The sequence below is a fragment of the Canis lupus genome, chromosome 2 (assembly GCF_048164855.1).
Source record: "Canis lupus baileyi chromosome 2, mCanLup2.hap1, whole genome shotgun sequence".
Classification (NCBI taxonomy): Eukaryota; Metazoa; Chordata; class Mammalia; order Carnivora; family Canidae; genus Canis; species Canis lupus.
In genome coordinates this window covers 56,324,848-56,340,135 of record NC_132839.1, presented here as the reverse complement: position 1 = coordinate 56,340,135, position 15,288 = coordinate 56,324,848, and positions in this window count along the sequence as shown.

Sequence of the window (15,288 nt, the reverse complement as noted above, 5' to 3'; positions counted from 1 at the left end):
TTCTCTGGTGAGAAAGACACAGGTTTTTGTTACATTGATTCAAAACACTTGACAAATCAGGAATTAAATTGAAGCACCCCTGATGCCCATTTCTGCCACAGAGGGGAAGTGAAAGCAGAACATGAGGTAACCTGGTCACTAGGAACTAAGAATGAATGTCACAGGTGGGGGCTGAGGGTAGCACAGAATAATTCTTCTAAAAGAGTAAAGTAGAAGTCAGCCCACAGGTTGCTCTGGCCCCCAACTCCAGAGCTCTCACTCTGCACATGCTTCAGTTCCACCCTTTTTAATCCTTCCCATAGAAGTTGTGTTTGTGTTTTTAAGAAAGGCTGCACACTCTAGATGAATGTGCAAGGGGTAATCAAACAACCTGAAAGTGACCAGGGTAAAGCTGGTATAGCCTACCCTACCTACCCTAGTGAGTAGATCACTAGGATCCTGTCCTGAGAAGGCACCAGACAGTGATGAGTCCCCTCAGAGAAACACTAAGTTACTCTAAACACTTAGTCACGCTAAAGAGTAGGTTTCTCTTTGGTAACCATGAGTGCCCTGATAAGGGCTGCAGCTAGTAACGTGGATATTATGGGGTGATGACTGCTGTCTGTCCAGCATGTAACACAGTGCCAAGAATAGAGCAGATGCCCAATAAATGTTAGCTGAAGAGAAAAAAAGGGAAGAGGAAGAAGGGAAGGTGGAGATTTTTTTTTTAAAAAAAAAAAGGAGGTTAAGAGATGGGGAAGGAAGGACATAAGTCTGTAGGAAAGTGATAAGAAAACAAGTTGAAAGGAGAGATAAAGTTAGGATATAAAATGTTTTGTCAAAAGGTCTAGTGCAGTTGCCAGATGAGGTTTGTACCATGGCCCTGGGTTTCCTAGCAACCAAAGCAAAGAGGGAAACATAATATAACATTCACAGTATCCATAGGATAAAAACAGATCAGTTGTTCAGAAGAGCTCTTCCATGGCTCCTCTTAAAGGGAACACCGTGTCATACAGTATGTCCTTAGCAACATTCCTACAATAAATATAGAATCAAATTCTGCACAGTTGTCTCTCAGTACACCCTCAGTGCAGGTGATCGGCATGGTGCCAAGACCCACTCAATATACTCAAGGAGCCAAAAGAATTTCATACAGATAAGCAACTCTCTGAAGGTTTGGTGTGCTGCAGTGATAACATTTTATAATATCTGGGGGAAAAGCTGGAAAATACCTTCCTGACAGGCACACCATCATTTCCCAGGGCAGACATCACCAGTGATCACTGAACTCTCCCACAGAGGTTGAGCGTCACCCCATAGACCTTCTCAATGGGGCACACCAGTAGGGTTCTTCTCACCTGCCAACCTGAATCCATCTGCCAGCTCTGATCAAAGGGTATTCGGGAATATCCTTCAGGCAATGTTCTAGGAATATTGCTTCATATAATAATGTTTCACAAATGAGGCAATAGGGAGTTTGAAATTATAGGAGCTGGCAAGAAAGAAGAAATCATCTGCATTGATAAGGAAGGACAGAACATTATGGTTAGACAGGCAAACAAATGGAGGGCAACTTGACATTCTTGCATGAAAGGGCTGAGCATTGGACAAGGACTAAATCCAAACCCAAGGTTGCTGCAGGATTCAGACTTTTCCTGAGGGATAACAAAAAGACCTCATATGCTAGGGTGTGGGTTAGACAGCACTGATTGGAGAGGAGGTTGAGGGGCTTCCTTGACAGTTACTTCCCTACTCTAGATGCTTTTTGAACCTCTGATTCAAGAGGTGGCATGATAGGTAACATAGAATAATTAACATAATTAACTGGCCGATAAATATATATATATGGGGGCAGGGACACTTGGTGGCTTGGTTGGTTAAGCATCTACCTTTGGCTCAGGTCAGCCCCTGGTTGGACTCCCTGCTCAGTGGGGAACCTACTTCTCCCTCTCCCTCTGCCCCTCCCCCCTGCTCATGTGTGCATACTCTCTCTCTCTCAAATAAATAAGTAAAATTTTAAAAAATTTATTTAATTAATTAATTGATTTGAGAGAGAAAGAAAGCATGTGTATGTGTATGCAGTGGAGAGGGACAGAAGGAAAGTCAATCTCAGGCAAATGCCTTGCTGAGTGCAGACCTCGATGCAGGGCTCAATTTCATGACCCTGAGATCAGGACCTGAGTCAAAACCAAGAATTGGATGCTCAGCTGACTGTGCTACCCAGGTGCTCCCAATAAATATATTTTTTCAAAAAAGAAGAAATAATCCAATGCTTAAAACAGGAGAGGATGCTCCTGGTAGACCAGAAATTTGACAGATACCTAGAAGGTTGTGGTGGCTTTTACTCTGGTGGTCCCATGACCCGCATTTCCCATTATTTGTGCCCTATGTTAGATCCCTTCTGCATTGACTCTGGACTTGGTGTGTGGCTGGCTTGCTTTGGCCAATGGGACCTTAGAAAGCATAATTGAAATAGAAGTTTATAAGGGCTTGCATGTTAGAGCTTGTCCTCTTGGGATACTTTCTTGGAGTCCAGCCACCATGCAGTGAGGAGGCCCAAGCAGCCACATGGAAAGGCAGACATAGAAAAAAAACAAGGGGCCTTGCTGACAGCCTGAGCTGAGATTCCAGCCAGTAGCCAGCATCCATATGGGAGAAGGTTGGTTCAAAATTTTTTACCATCTCAATGTCAACACCCCATGAAGGAAAACAAGTGCATTATCAACCCACAGAATCATTAAAAAATAACATGTTTTTGGTGTTTGAAGCACTGAAGTTTGGGGTGGTTTGTCATGCCGCAGGCAACTGAGAAACAGAAAGCAGTGATGGAGGAAAAGCAGAGGAAATGTAAGCCTCACACACCAAAACTCCTCCCAAGAGAGACAGGGAGCAGGTCCCAGTTCAGAGTATAATAGATGCAAAGTAGAGGAGGCTTTGGACAAGCACTCAGGGAGGTACAGCATGGAGGCGGTTGGCCCTTCTCTATCTCCAGGCAATAACATGGAATAGGCAGAACCATGGGCATTAGTCAGGTAGACTTCTCTCTGCAGAAGGTGGGCAGTCTGCTAAATATATCAGGAAAATCCATAGCAAGGAAGAGAAGACTCAAGTTAAAACAATAGAAAAACTGACCTTGGAGTTAACAGAGCAATTTAGGAAAGAAGAGAGGACTTTATAAAAATTGCAATGAATATCCTTAGAGAAACTTGAGATGTGTCAACCAAGAAAGTGGAAGGAGTGGCCATCAGAAGGGAACAGAGAACAAGAGAAAGTTCTTGGAAATTAAGAATGGGAATGCATAATCATAGTGATCCAAAGGGGCAGGTGCACGCCGATGTTTATAGCAGCAATGTCCAAATGAGCCAGACTGTGGGGAAAGCCCAGGTGTCCATCCACAGATGAAAGGATAAAGAAGATGTAATGTATATACACAATGGAATACTACTCAGCCATCAGAAAGGATGAAATCTTGCCATTTGCAACAACATGGATGGAACTAGAAGGTATGATGCTAAGTGAAGTAAGTCAGTCAGAGAAAGACAATTATCATATGATCTCACTCATATGTATAATTTAAGAAACAAAACAGATAAACATAAGGGAAGGGAGGAAAACCATAGAGAGGGAGGCAAACCATAAGAGACACTGAACTCTAGGAAACAAACTGAGTGTTGCTGGAGTGGAGGGGGATGGGGAGGATGGGGTCACTGGGTGATGGGCATTAAGGAAGGCACTTCATGAAAAAAAAAAAAGGAAGGCACTTCATGTAATGAACACTGGTGTTATATGCAACTGATCCATCACTAAATTCCACCTCTGGACAGCCCGGTGGTTCAGTGGTTTAGTGCCGCCTTCAGCCCAGGGCATATCCTGGAGACCCGGGATCGAGTCCCACGTTGTACTCCCTGCATGGAGCCTGCTTCTCCCTCTGCCTGTGTGTGTCTCTCTCTCTGTGTGTCTCTCAGGAACAAATAAATAAAATCTTAAAAGTAAATAAATAAATAAATAAATTCCACCTCTGAAACTCATAATACAGTGTATGTTAACTAAAATGAATTTAAATACTTTTTAAAATAAAAATAAAAAATAAAAATGGGATTGCAACACGACAGGAAAAATTCAATTAATGAGCTGAATAATAATTTAGGCACAGCTAAAGAGCAGTTAATCTAGAATCATGGAATCTTAAAGAATATAGAGCAAGAAAAGTAAAGAGGCAGAAAATATAAGAGAATAGAGAAGAACCAAGAGGTCCAGCATCTGACTGATTAGGAAAGAATAGAGAAAGTGGAGAGAAACTAACCAGAGAAGAAACAACAATATTTTCTTAGGCTCAAGAAATACATGAGTATTCAAGACTGAGAAGGCCCACTGAACAAGATTAAAGAAAAGACTAAACTCTTCCCACTAAGCTCTCCCAACCTCCCTTACCCTAATTTACTCATCCCCCTTTCCCAGAGCACTTTCCACCTGCTAGCATGCTATACAACTTTCTTATCCATTATGCATATAATCTATGGCCTATCTCTTCCTGCTAAATTGTAAGCTCCAAGAGGACAGGAATCTTTCCTGATTTATTCATTGTTTGGTGAAGCCTGCCACCTGACATCTAGTAGGCATAAGTAAATATTTGTGTTGATTTAAAATCTAGATAGAGGGGATCCCTGGGTGGCTCAGTGGTTCAGTGCCTGCCTTTGGCCCAGGGCCTGCTCCTGGAGTCCCGGGATCGAGTACTGTGTTGGGCTCCCGGCTTGGAGCCTGCTTCTCCCTCTGCCTGTGTATCTGCCTCTCTCTCTCTCTCTCTCTCTCTCTCTCTCTGTCTATCATGAATAAATAAATAAAATCTAAAAAAATAAAAAAATAAATAAAATCTAGATAGACACATCATGGTAAAATTTCATAACTCCAAATATAAATAGGAAATTCTAGAATTTGGGGGATTTCCTGCAAAAGGATGAGAAACAGAACTGTCATCTAACAGTAACAACATCAGAGCCTGGAAAACAAATTGCTCCAATCTGTACTCTAAGAAACTGTCCTAATCCATGGCTAGAGACAGACAACACCTTCAAACCTAAATCAGACATCGGGAAAAGGTACGACTGATCATCAGAGGAACCCGATGGGAAAGGTCAGTCATTTTCCCCAGAACATGCTAGTAGCAGAAATTCAGATCTCAAACAGCGGTATTGAATGGCTATAGTTTTACAAGGGAGAGTTTTCCCCCTACTCTGAATTCAAGTCATGACATAAAAGCTTCATTTTTAACTCTTATGTGATGGGAAATGTTTTACTGGTTCACTCTTTTAACACAGGTATATATCTCCTTAGAGGTCCCAACTGTCTTCAGGGACAGCAGCTTCAACCTTCTTCACCTGGTGAACTCAAAGCCAGGTCTTCCAGCCTAGTATAGACATAAAAATCAAGTTTCCAGGTTATTGAAATGACAACCTCCCTTAGAGTGCATGTACCTCATCACTCACAGACCCCAGGCCCCTGAATTTGGTTTCCTCTTAGCCTCTGTGGGCTTCACTTAGGTTTGTGCAAGTTCTGGTCATGTGCTTAAGTGGTTCTGTTATATGAATCGTATATGAGTTTTTTCAGGTGTATTTTAGTGGGAGAGTTTAAAGACAATTTAATCTGGATAGCTCAGGACTTTTACTCTCTCTTTTTTTAAAGATTTTATTTATTTATTCATGCAGAGAGGCAGAGACACAGGCAGAGGGAGAAGCAGGCTCCCTGCAGGGGACCCCAATGCTGGACTCCATCCCAAGACCCCGGGATCACGACCTGAGCCAAAGGCAGATGCTCAACCACTGAGCCACCCAGGAGCCCAGAACTTTAACTCTCAAGTTAAAATTAAACTATCAAGTAACGGGTGCCCCTAAAAAGGACATTTTCAGAAATGCAAGTTCTCAAAAAATCAACCTCCCCTTGAGCCTTTTCTCAGAAAGCTACTGGAGAACATGGTATATCCAAACAAGGAAGTATCCAACACAGAGGAGGATGTGAGATTCAGAAGCAGGAGCTCCAGCTCGTGAATGAGGCCAAGGGGTCCCCAGGATGAGGAGTAACAGCTGTGTCACTGAGAGAATGAGCAGCTCAGCTTAGGGCAGGAGGAAGGCAACTCCAAGAGAGCTGTGTCTAGAAAAAGATGGAATTGTTAGGTGGCTGAGTGTGTGTGAAGGTACTTAGAGAAGAGAAACAGCAGAGTTTAAGGCTGAAGTAGTGAGAGGAAGTCGAAACCAAGCATGCCATCTCATTTCCCCATAGGAGAAAGTAAAAAAATAACATCAAAACCTGAAAAAATCATGAAATAGCAGTGTCAGTGTGTTACTTGGAAATATGGGGGCAAAAGCAAGCATTGGAAGATATTACCTTGGAGGCAGAAATCAGGGGTGGGCAAAGGAGGGCAAGGTATTCCTGCCTTTGTATCCAGCCTTCTAAATCTACTTTCATTAAATACACGTATAACTTTGATAAAAACAAATACGTAAATAGAATGGGTATGATGGCATAAGACCCAACATTCATTTCATTTTTGAGTTTTGCAGCAAGATTCTATACAAGATCCAATTCAGGTGTAAGTGTTCAAGAGATTAGTTGATTTTCCAAAGGCCGCTCTTAATCCTTTGATGTTTGAATCACCATCTTGGAGGCACACACCACGTCTTTATCTTTGCGACTTTGTTCTTCATTTGTTAGTTTTATTAGTTTTATTCACATCTCATTTGTGAAAAGCCCTTCCCCAACATTGCTTTAATCAACTTTATGAAATTTTGCAACCCAACAATCCAAGAGAGGCAGACTGACCACTAGAAAAAAAAATAGCCATTGACTCAATGGGCAGGCGTGGACTCTGAGGCTAATCCAGTGGGGATCATATTCATACTGGACCAGTTCATTAGTGAACAGGCTAGAAGGTTGATGACATTTGGCACTTTATATACACTCAAACTGTGGAGTCTTGAAAAATGAATACTCCATAAGAATTCTGTTTGTGGTAAAATTGGCTGACCTCATGGTCACAGTCACAGCTTGCACATTGGTTCACCACCAGCTTGACACACAGGATTGGAAGAAATTAACATAAAAGCAGGCAGCCAACAGGCACCTGGGTGGCTCAGTGGTTAAGCGTCTGCCTTTGGCTCAGGTCAGGATTCTAGGGTCCTGGAATCGAGTCCCACATTAAGCTCCTGCAGGGAGCCTACTTCTCCCTCTGCCTATGTCTCTGCCTCTCTCTGTGTCTCTCATGAATAAATAAATAAATATTTAAAAAATAAATTAAATTAAATTTTTAAAAAACCACATGCATTAGAAAGGAGAAATAGGAAGGAAAGATAGGTAAGGGCTACACAAGCTCTACAGTTTACAACCAGCTCCAGGCACTTGGAGAGCTAGCTTAATGCCCATGCAAATGACCACATTTAAAACTCATCATCCAGGGCAGCCTGGGTGGCTCAGTGGTTGAGCATCTGCCTTTGGCTCAGGTCGTGATCCCAGGGTCCTGGGATCGAGTCCCGCATTGGGCTCCCTACATGGAGCCTGCTTCTCCCTCTGCCTATGTCTCTGCCTCTCTCTCGGTGTCTCCCATGAATAAAGAAATAAAATCTTAAAAAAAAAAAACTCACCCACCCAATACATGTTTGTTTATTGAACGCATATAGTGTGCTATACCCTGTAGCAGGCACTGTAGTTCTAAAAATGGAAAGTCTGAACTGAGTTACCAATCCATTCACAATGTACAGGTGACTCAGCCCTGTAAACAAATTATCACAAAGTTGTACCTGGGAAGGACAAAAAGAATAAGGTTCAAAGGCACACAGGGAGGGAGGGAGTGATTAATTTAGCCAGGTTGGCCGGCAAGTCAGAGAAGAGAGGAAAGTGATTCCGGAAGGACCAGGGCAGAGACAGCATCTCAGAAAGAAGTTTCCTAGAATATATGGAACAGAGACTAAAACACTGCAGCACAATGTGGAAACTACCAGCCACCCCCACCCCACCCCTGGGGGGTAGGGGACCTAGTGAGGGTTTTAAGCTGGAGAGGGACATGTTCACTTGGGCCATTTTAGAAGTTTACCCTGCTAGATGTGCAGAGATGGAGAGGAGAGGATGAAATGGGAAGCAGAGCGGAGAGAGGAGCAGCTATCTAAGCCAAAAATCAAAGGGGATCTGGGACCAGGACAGATACAGTGACGGTAGAAAGGAGAAACTAATTAGGACTGGTCTCCTCAGAGCTTGAGGCTTGGATGTGAGGGACACAGGCCAGAGAGGAATGTAGAGATGGCAGCTGGTGGCAGGAAGGAGAGAGTCAGGGAACCAAGGGCCAAAGAGATATTCAGACCTACTGTGGTTCCTCTCTAAGGCTGGAAGACAGTCCTCTCTCCTCCCTTATGCTTGCTGCTGCCCAAATAAACCAAGTTTTATAAACTGAGAAAGGAAGAACTGTTGGGCAGCAGGTGTAGGAAATATTGGCTCTGTGATGGGCTTGACGCGTCCTTGCCGGTGTCTCTCTTGATCCTCAAGCAACCCGACCGCCTTGCAGCACTGGGAGGAGTACTTAGACCTGCAAGTAGCAGAATGTGTGAGTCACACTGGCCTTAAGCCATGAAGACATTTGAAAATCTGACATAACAAGAGTCCTGGAGAAAGGAGGTGCCCCTGTTAGCTGCGGTAGCTCAAGGATGTCAACTAAGGATCCAGTTGTTTTGTGGCTTCCTAATCCCCATCCTCGGCCCAGTGGCTTTTCACCCTTAAGCTGGTCAGTGCACAGTGCTTTCCTCTCTTGGCTTTTATTTTTTACTTTTTTATATTTATTTTTTAATTTTTATTTATTTATTTGAGAGAGAGAATGAATGGGGTGCGGGGAGGCACAGAGAGAGAGGGAGCTCTCCGCTGAGCAAGAAGCCTGATGGTAGACTGGATCCCAGGACCCTGAGATCATGACCTGAGCTTAACCAACCAAGTCACCCAGATGCCCCTAGATTTATTTTTTTATTTTTAAGTCATCTCTACACACAACCTGGGGCTCGAACTCACAACCTCAAGATCAAGAGTCGCCTACTCCACTGACTGAGCCACCCAGGGGCCCCATCTTGGCTTTTGTCTTTAACTGGGCTGCAAAGTCCTTCCCAAGAGCCTGCTCCCAGACTTATTCCATGCCAAACTGGTTGCGTGCTCATTTTAGAACCAAATACGGTTTTTCTCTGAGGCTCTGTCCCTTCCTTGTAGTTGTTGCTGCCCAAATAAAATCAGGTCTTACAGAGAAGAAAGAAGAGGTAAGAGGTAGATAGTGGTCTTAAGTCATATTTCCTGCCTTCAAGACACAGGCAGAGAGGATGGGGGCAAAAAAAAAAAAAAAAAAAAAAAGAAATGACCCAAGTCAGCTTCCTCCTAAATAGCTCTTGATATCGTTTACCATGAGAAAGAAAACAAAAAGGCCTTATCTATGCAAGGCACTTGCCAGGATATAACTGGTCTGTTTAAGTTCCTTATGGAAAACCTGCTGGGAATGGATCCCTTCGTGGGGCTTTGGCCTACGGGTCGAGTATCAGCTGTGTCATTACCGGAGTATAAAATGAAGCTGTTTCCTGACCCCTTTGTGTAAGCACAGCCCCACGTGCAGCCCTCAGAGAGCACTGATGTTCATTGTGGGCCAGGGTGCAGCTTTATGTGATGAGGAAGGATCTGGAGCTACCTGGGGCATCCCAGACTTCTTCATGTCTCAAGTCTCAAAGTCTCACATATCTTTGGAATTACTAGGAAAGGACAACATTGGACAAGATCTCTGATTTCTTGGGAGTCTGATGGAAGAATCCTGATTTTTGTGTTATCTCAGGTGGGTAAACTGCAATGCGATTATCTTTATTTGACAGATGAAGAAGTGGCAGCTTGCCCACACTCACCTAGTGAGCAATGAGCCCACCAGGCCAGGAAACAGGGCTCAGGGACTTGCGGCCAGAGCATGCTGCTGACTGGTTGGCATTACCCATTACCCAAGATAGGGGTGTCAGCACATGGCCTCCCTCGTCTCTGAACAGTTTTATGACATACAGAACATAATTCTGTTGCATTCTGGTATCAATCTATCTATTGAGGCCAAAGGCTAATATCAAACAGCAGAACATTCTTTCTACTTAATTGCCAGGATTTCAGCTGGATTTTCTTTCTTTTTTTTTTTTTTAACCAAGCAGCAGCAATATACCATAAATATCCAGTTGAAGATATCTTTTCTGTTGGGGAGCATACTTAAATATTTGTGGGGACCAGGAAAAAGTGTCAGTAGCAATGGGGACATTGAAGTCACCAGAGAGAAAAGAGATACCACAATGAGATTGGGACGGGATGGGGACGCCTGGGTGGCTCAGCAGTTGAGTGTCTGCCTTCAGCCCAGGGCGTGATCCTGGAGTTCCGGGATCGAGTCCCGCGTAGGGCTCCCTGCATGGAGCCTGCTTCTCCCTCTGCCTGTGTCTCTGCCTCTCTCCTTCTGTGTGTCTCATGAATAAGTAAATAAAATCTTAAAAAAAAAAAAAAAAAAAAAAGATTGGGAGGGAATGAACGTGAGAGCAAAGGGAAAAATCAGCCTCATAAAGTTTAGTTTCAGAGGCAGAAGGGAAAATAAGAAGCAGACCTACTTAGAACTGGATTAATCCAGTTTCTGTTGCTGGGAAATGAGTAGAGATGGGCAAAGTTAAATGAAATGTGTTCACATCAGCAGCCTGGTCTATATTTACTTTCCTGTAACCAGAGAGGCAGCATGTCCTAGGGATGTGGACTCTGAAACCCAGCCTGCTGTTTTGAATCACATTTCTGGACATGACATGCTTTTTCGTGGAAGGTCATATTTAGATCCCTGCAGCAGAGTTGCAGCAACTGCTCAGTCTCAGTGGCTTCTTTCAGAGGCTCCGAACATGTGGGGCAGATCATTCCAGCTCCTGACTATCCTTGGATCCCTAATACTATTTTTATGAACATGACAACAGCCTTGATAATGGGGTGTAAACTAGACTAATTTTGGTTATTTGTCTTATTCCTGATTGCATCAGAATAGGATGTGAGCCAGCTAATAATGAGAGTACAACTGGACGGTTAAAATAGAGTGAAAAGGGGAAAAAGTCGCAAATGTGGCAAAAATCTAAAAACTGTTTAACTTCCTCAGCATCCAGGGATGGAGACTTGAGGAGGTTCGCTGCTCTGCCAGGAGTCGTCTCCTCCCTCTCCCTCTGCCCCTACCACTACTGAGCTCGACATGTCTTTCTCTCCTCTCTATCAAATAGGTAAACAAAAACTTTTTAAAAAAGTGAATAAAAATAAAAACTGTTTAAGCTCCACCGTAATTATAGGAATGTAAATCTAATTTGAAAAATGAGGCACCATTTATTAAATAATCAAAAGTGAAGTCAAATTATCAAATTTATGAGAGGTAGACTTCAGGAAAATAGCAATACAGAAAGTGCCAGTAAATATTTAAGTTGGTTCAGTTCTCTGAGTAATTGCTAACATTTACTGAGCATTTGCTCCGTATCAGGCACTGTTTCGATGAGTATTCATCTAATCTTCACTTAACTCTCGGAGGTAGATTATGTCCCTATTGGCATCTCGATTTTCCAGATAAGGAAACTTTGTCCCAATAAACAAATGGAAGAGTTCAGCAAATTGTCCAAGGTCTTGAAACAAGGAAGTGACCAAGCTGTGATTCAAACCAGGCAGATGGATTTCAAAGGCCCTGTTCTTAACTAATACTCTCTACCAGCAGGACTCCTTTACATTCTTTCAGATTAGTGAGCCTTTCATGATAAAAACACTCAACAAACCCAAAGCTAATATGCTCAACAATAAGAGAGGAAAAACTTTACCCCTAAAATCAGGAACAAGGTAAGGATGCCTACTTTCACCACTTGTTAGTCAACAACACTGTATAGGAAGTCCTAGCCAGAGCAATTATGGAAGAAAAAGAAGCAAAGGGGGATCCCTGGGTGGCGCAGCGGTTTGGCGCCTGCCTTTGGCCCAGGGCACGATCCTGGAGACCCGGGATCGAATCCCACGTCGGGCTCCCGGTGCATGGAGCCTGCTTCTCCCTCTGCCTGTGTCTCTGCTCTGCCTCTCTCTCTCTCTCTGTGACTATCATAAATTAAAAAAAAAAAAAAAAAAAAAAAGAAGCAAAGGCATCCAAATTAGAAAAGAGGAAGGAAAAAAAAAAAAGGAATAAAAGCAAAAGAGGAAGTAAATTATATATATATTTTAAGATTTATTTATTTATTTATTTTAGAGAGAAACAGACAGAGTGTGTGCAAGGGGGTGAGGGGCAGAGGGAGAGAGATTCTCAGGCAGACTCCATGCTGAGCACGGAGCCTGACGCAGGGCTCCATCTCACAACCTTGAGATCACTACCCTGAGCCAAAACCAAGAGTCAGACGCTAAACTGGACTGTGCAGCCCAGGTGCCCCAGTGAAATTATCTTTATTAACAGATAGCATCATATATAGAATATCCCAAAGAAGACACACACAAAAACCTATTAGAGCTAATTAATGGATTTAGCAAAATCATCATATAGAAGATCAACACGTAGAAATCAGTTGTATTTCTATGTATTGGCGATGAACAATCTGAAAATAAAATTTTTCAAAAAAACAATTCCAGTAATAACAGCACCAGAAAGAATAAAATACTTGGGAATAAATTCAGCCAAGTTGGTGTAATACTTATGCACCGAACACCACAAAATGTTGCTGAAAGAAAATTAAGATCTAAATATATGGAAAAGACATTCTGGGTTCATGGATTACAAGACTTAATACTGTTAAAATGGTAAGGCTGCCCATTGTAATCTACAGATTCATTGCAAGCTCTGGGAAAATCCTAATGCTCTTTTCTGCAGAAATTGACCAGGTGATTGTAAAATTGATACAGAATTGCAAGGGGCTCTGAATAGCCAAAACAATCTTGAAAAGGAAAAACAAAGCTGGAGGACTCCTATTTCCCAATTTCAAAGCTATGGGAATCAAGACAGTGTGGTACTGGAATAAGGACAGATATATATATAGAGAGAGAGATCATTGGAATAGTACTGAGAGAGTCCAGAAAGAAGTCCAAAGATCTCTGGTCAATTGACTTTCAACAAAGTGCCAAGACCATTCAGTGGAGAAAAGAAGTTTCTTTTACAAATGGTGCTGGTAGAACTGGGTATCCACATGCAAAAGGGTGAAGTTAGACCCCTACCTCACACAATATACAAAAAGTAACTCAAAATGGCTAATAGATCTAAATATGAAAGCTAAAACTAAAAACTCTCAGAAGAAAACATAGGGGCAAATCTTCATAAGTTTGGATTTGGCAAGATATTCCTAGAAATGATACCAAAAACACAAGTGACAAAAGAGAAACCAAACCAATGGACTTAATCAAAATTAAAACTTCTGTACATCAAAAAACACTACCAGGGACACCTGGGTGGCTCAGCTGTTGAGCGTCTGCTTTTGGCTCAGGGTGTGATCCCGGGATCTGGGATCAAGTCCCACATCGGGCTCCCTGCATGGAGCCTGCTTCTCCTGCTTGTGTCTCTGCCTCTCTCTTTCTGTCTTTCATGAATAAATAAATAAATAAAATATTAAAAGAAAGACTATCAAGAAAGATGACAACCTACAAAATTGGAGAAAATATTTGTAAATCATCTATCTATCTGATAAAGGTCTGGTATCTGGAATATAGAAAACTATTAAAACTCTGTAACAAAAAGATAATCCAACTCTGAAATGAAAGGCAACCCAATTTAAAAATGAGCAGAGAATTTGAATAGACATTTCTGGAAAGAAGACATACAAATGGCCAGTAAGCACATAAAAAGATGCTCATCACTAATCAGTAGGGAAATGCAAATCAAAACCACAAATGAGATGCCACTTCACACCCAGTAGAATGACAATAATAAAAAAAAAAAAGGGAAAAAAAAAAAGGGAGACAACCAGTGTGGAAGACAAGGAGAAATTGGAACCATCCTACATTACAGGTAAGAATGTTAGATGATGCAGCTGCTCTGGAAAAGTTTGTCAGTTCCCTCCAAAATTAAACATAAAGGGGCACCTGGGTGGCTTGATTTAAGCTCAAGTCAAGATCTCAGGGTCCTGAGATGGAGCCCTGCATCCAGCTCCACCCTGGGTGTGAAGCTTGCTTAAGATTTTCTCACTCTCCCTCTCTTCTGCACCCCACCTCCAGCTCATATATGCAGTCTCTCTCTAAACAAACAAACAAAAAAATTAAATGTAGAATTATCATATGATCCACTAATTCTAGGTTTCATAGTCCAAAGAACTCAAAACACACATTCCAACAAATCCTTGCATACAAATGTTCATAACATTACTATTCACAGGGATGGAAAAAACCCCAATCCATCTACTGATGAATGGATAAACAAAATGTGGTATATTGGTCGTACAACAGAATATAAAAAGGAATGAAGTACTGATTCATGCTACCTTGTGGGTAAACCCCAAAAACATTGTGCTAAGTGAAAGAAGGCAGATGCTTTTTTTTTTTTAAGAATTTATTTATTCATGAGAGACACATTTTTTTTTTTAAACATTTCTTTTTTTTTTAATTTTTTAAATTTATTTATGATAGTCACACAGAGAGAGAGGCAGAGACACAGGCAGAGGGAGAAGCAGGCTCCATGCACCGGAAGCCCGACGTGGGATTCGATCCCGGGTCTCCAGGATCACGCCCTGGGCCAAAGGCAGGCGCTAAACCGCTGCGCCACCCAGGGATCCCCATGAGAGACACATTAAGAGAGGCAGAGACACAGGTAGAGGGACAAGCAGGCTCCTTGCGGGAGCCTGATGTGAGACTCCTTCCCAGGACCCCGGGATAATGACCTGAGCCGAAGACAGTCGCTCAACTGCTGAACCACCCAGACGTCCTCCTTAACCTCAATTTTTAAAATGTGTTCATTTAAGGAAGTACTGAGGATGCGCATCAGCTCTTATTTACACGGATTATATCTATCAATTTTTGTTGTGTTAGGAATCAAAACTGGGAAATGTAAAATATCTTTAGGTATTCATTTTAAAATAAAAACGAAAACAAAAACAAAACAAAGCAAAAAACAAAAACGAATATGTAGAAATAAATATGGAAAAATTTAAAATAACAGCAAAATGATTTTATGGAAAATAGCTACATTTTCCACAACAGAGATTAGTGAAAAGAGTAATATTGCTTTACATTTTTAAAAACCTCTTGAATGCCTGGCTTAATGGAAGACAGCAGGATTCTCTCTTCTGCTTTCAACCTATTAAAATACCCCACTGT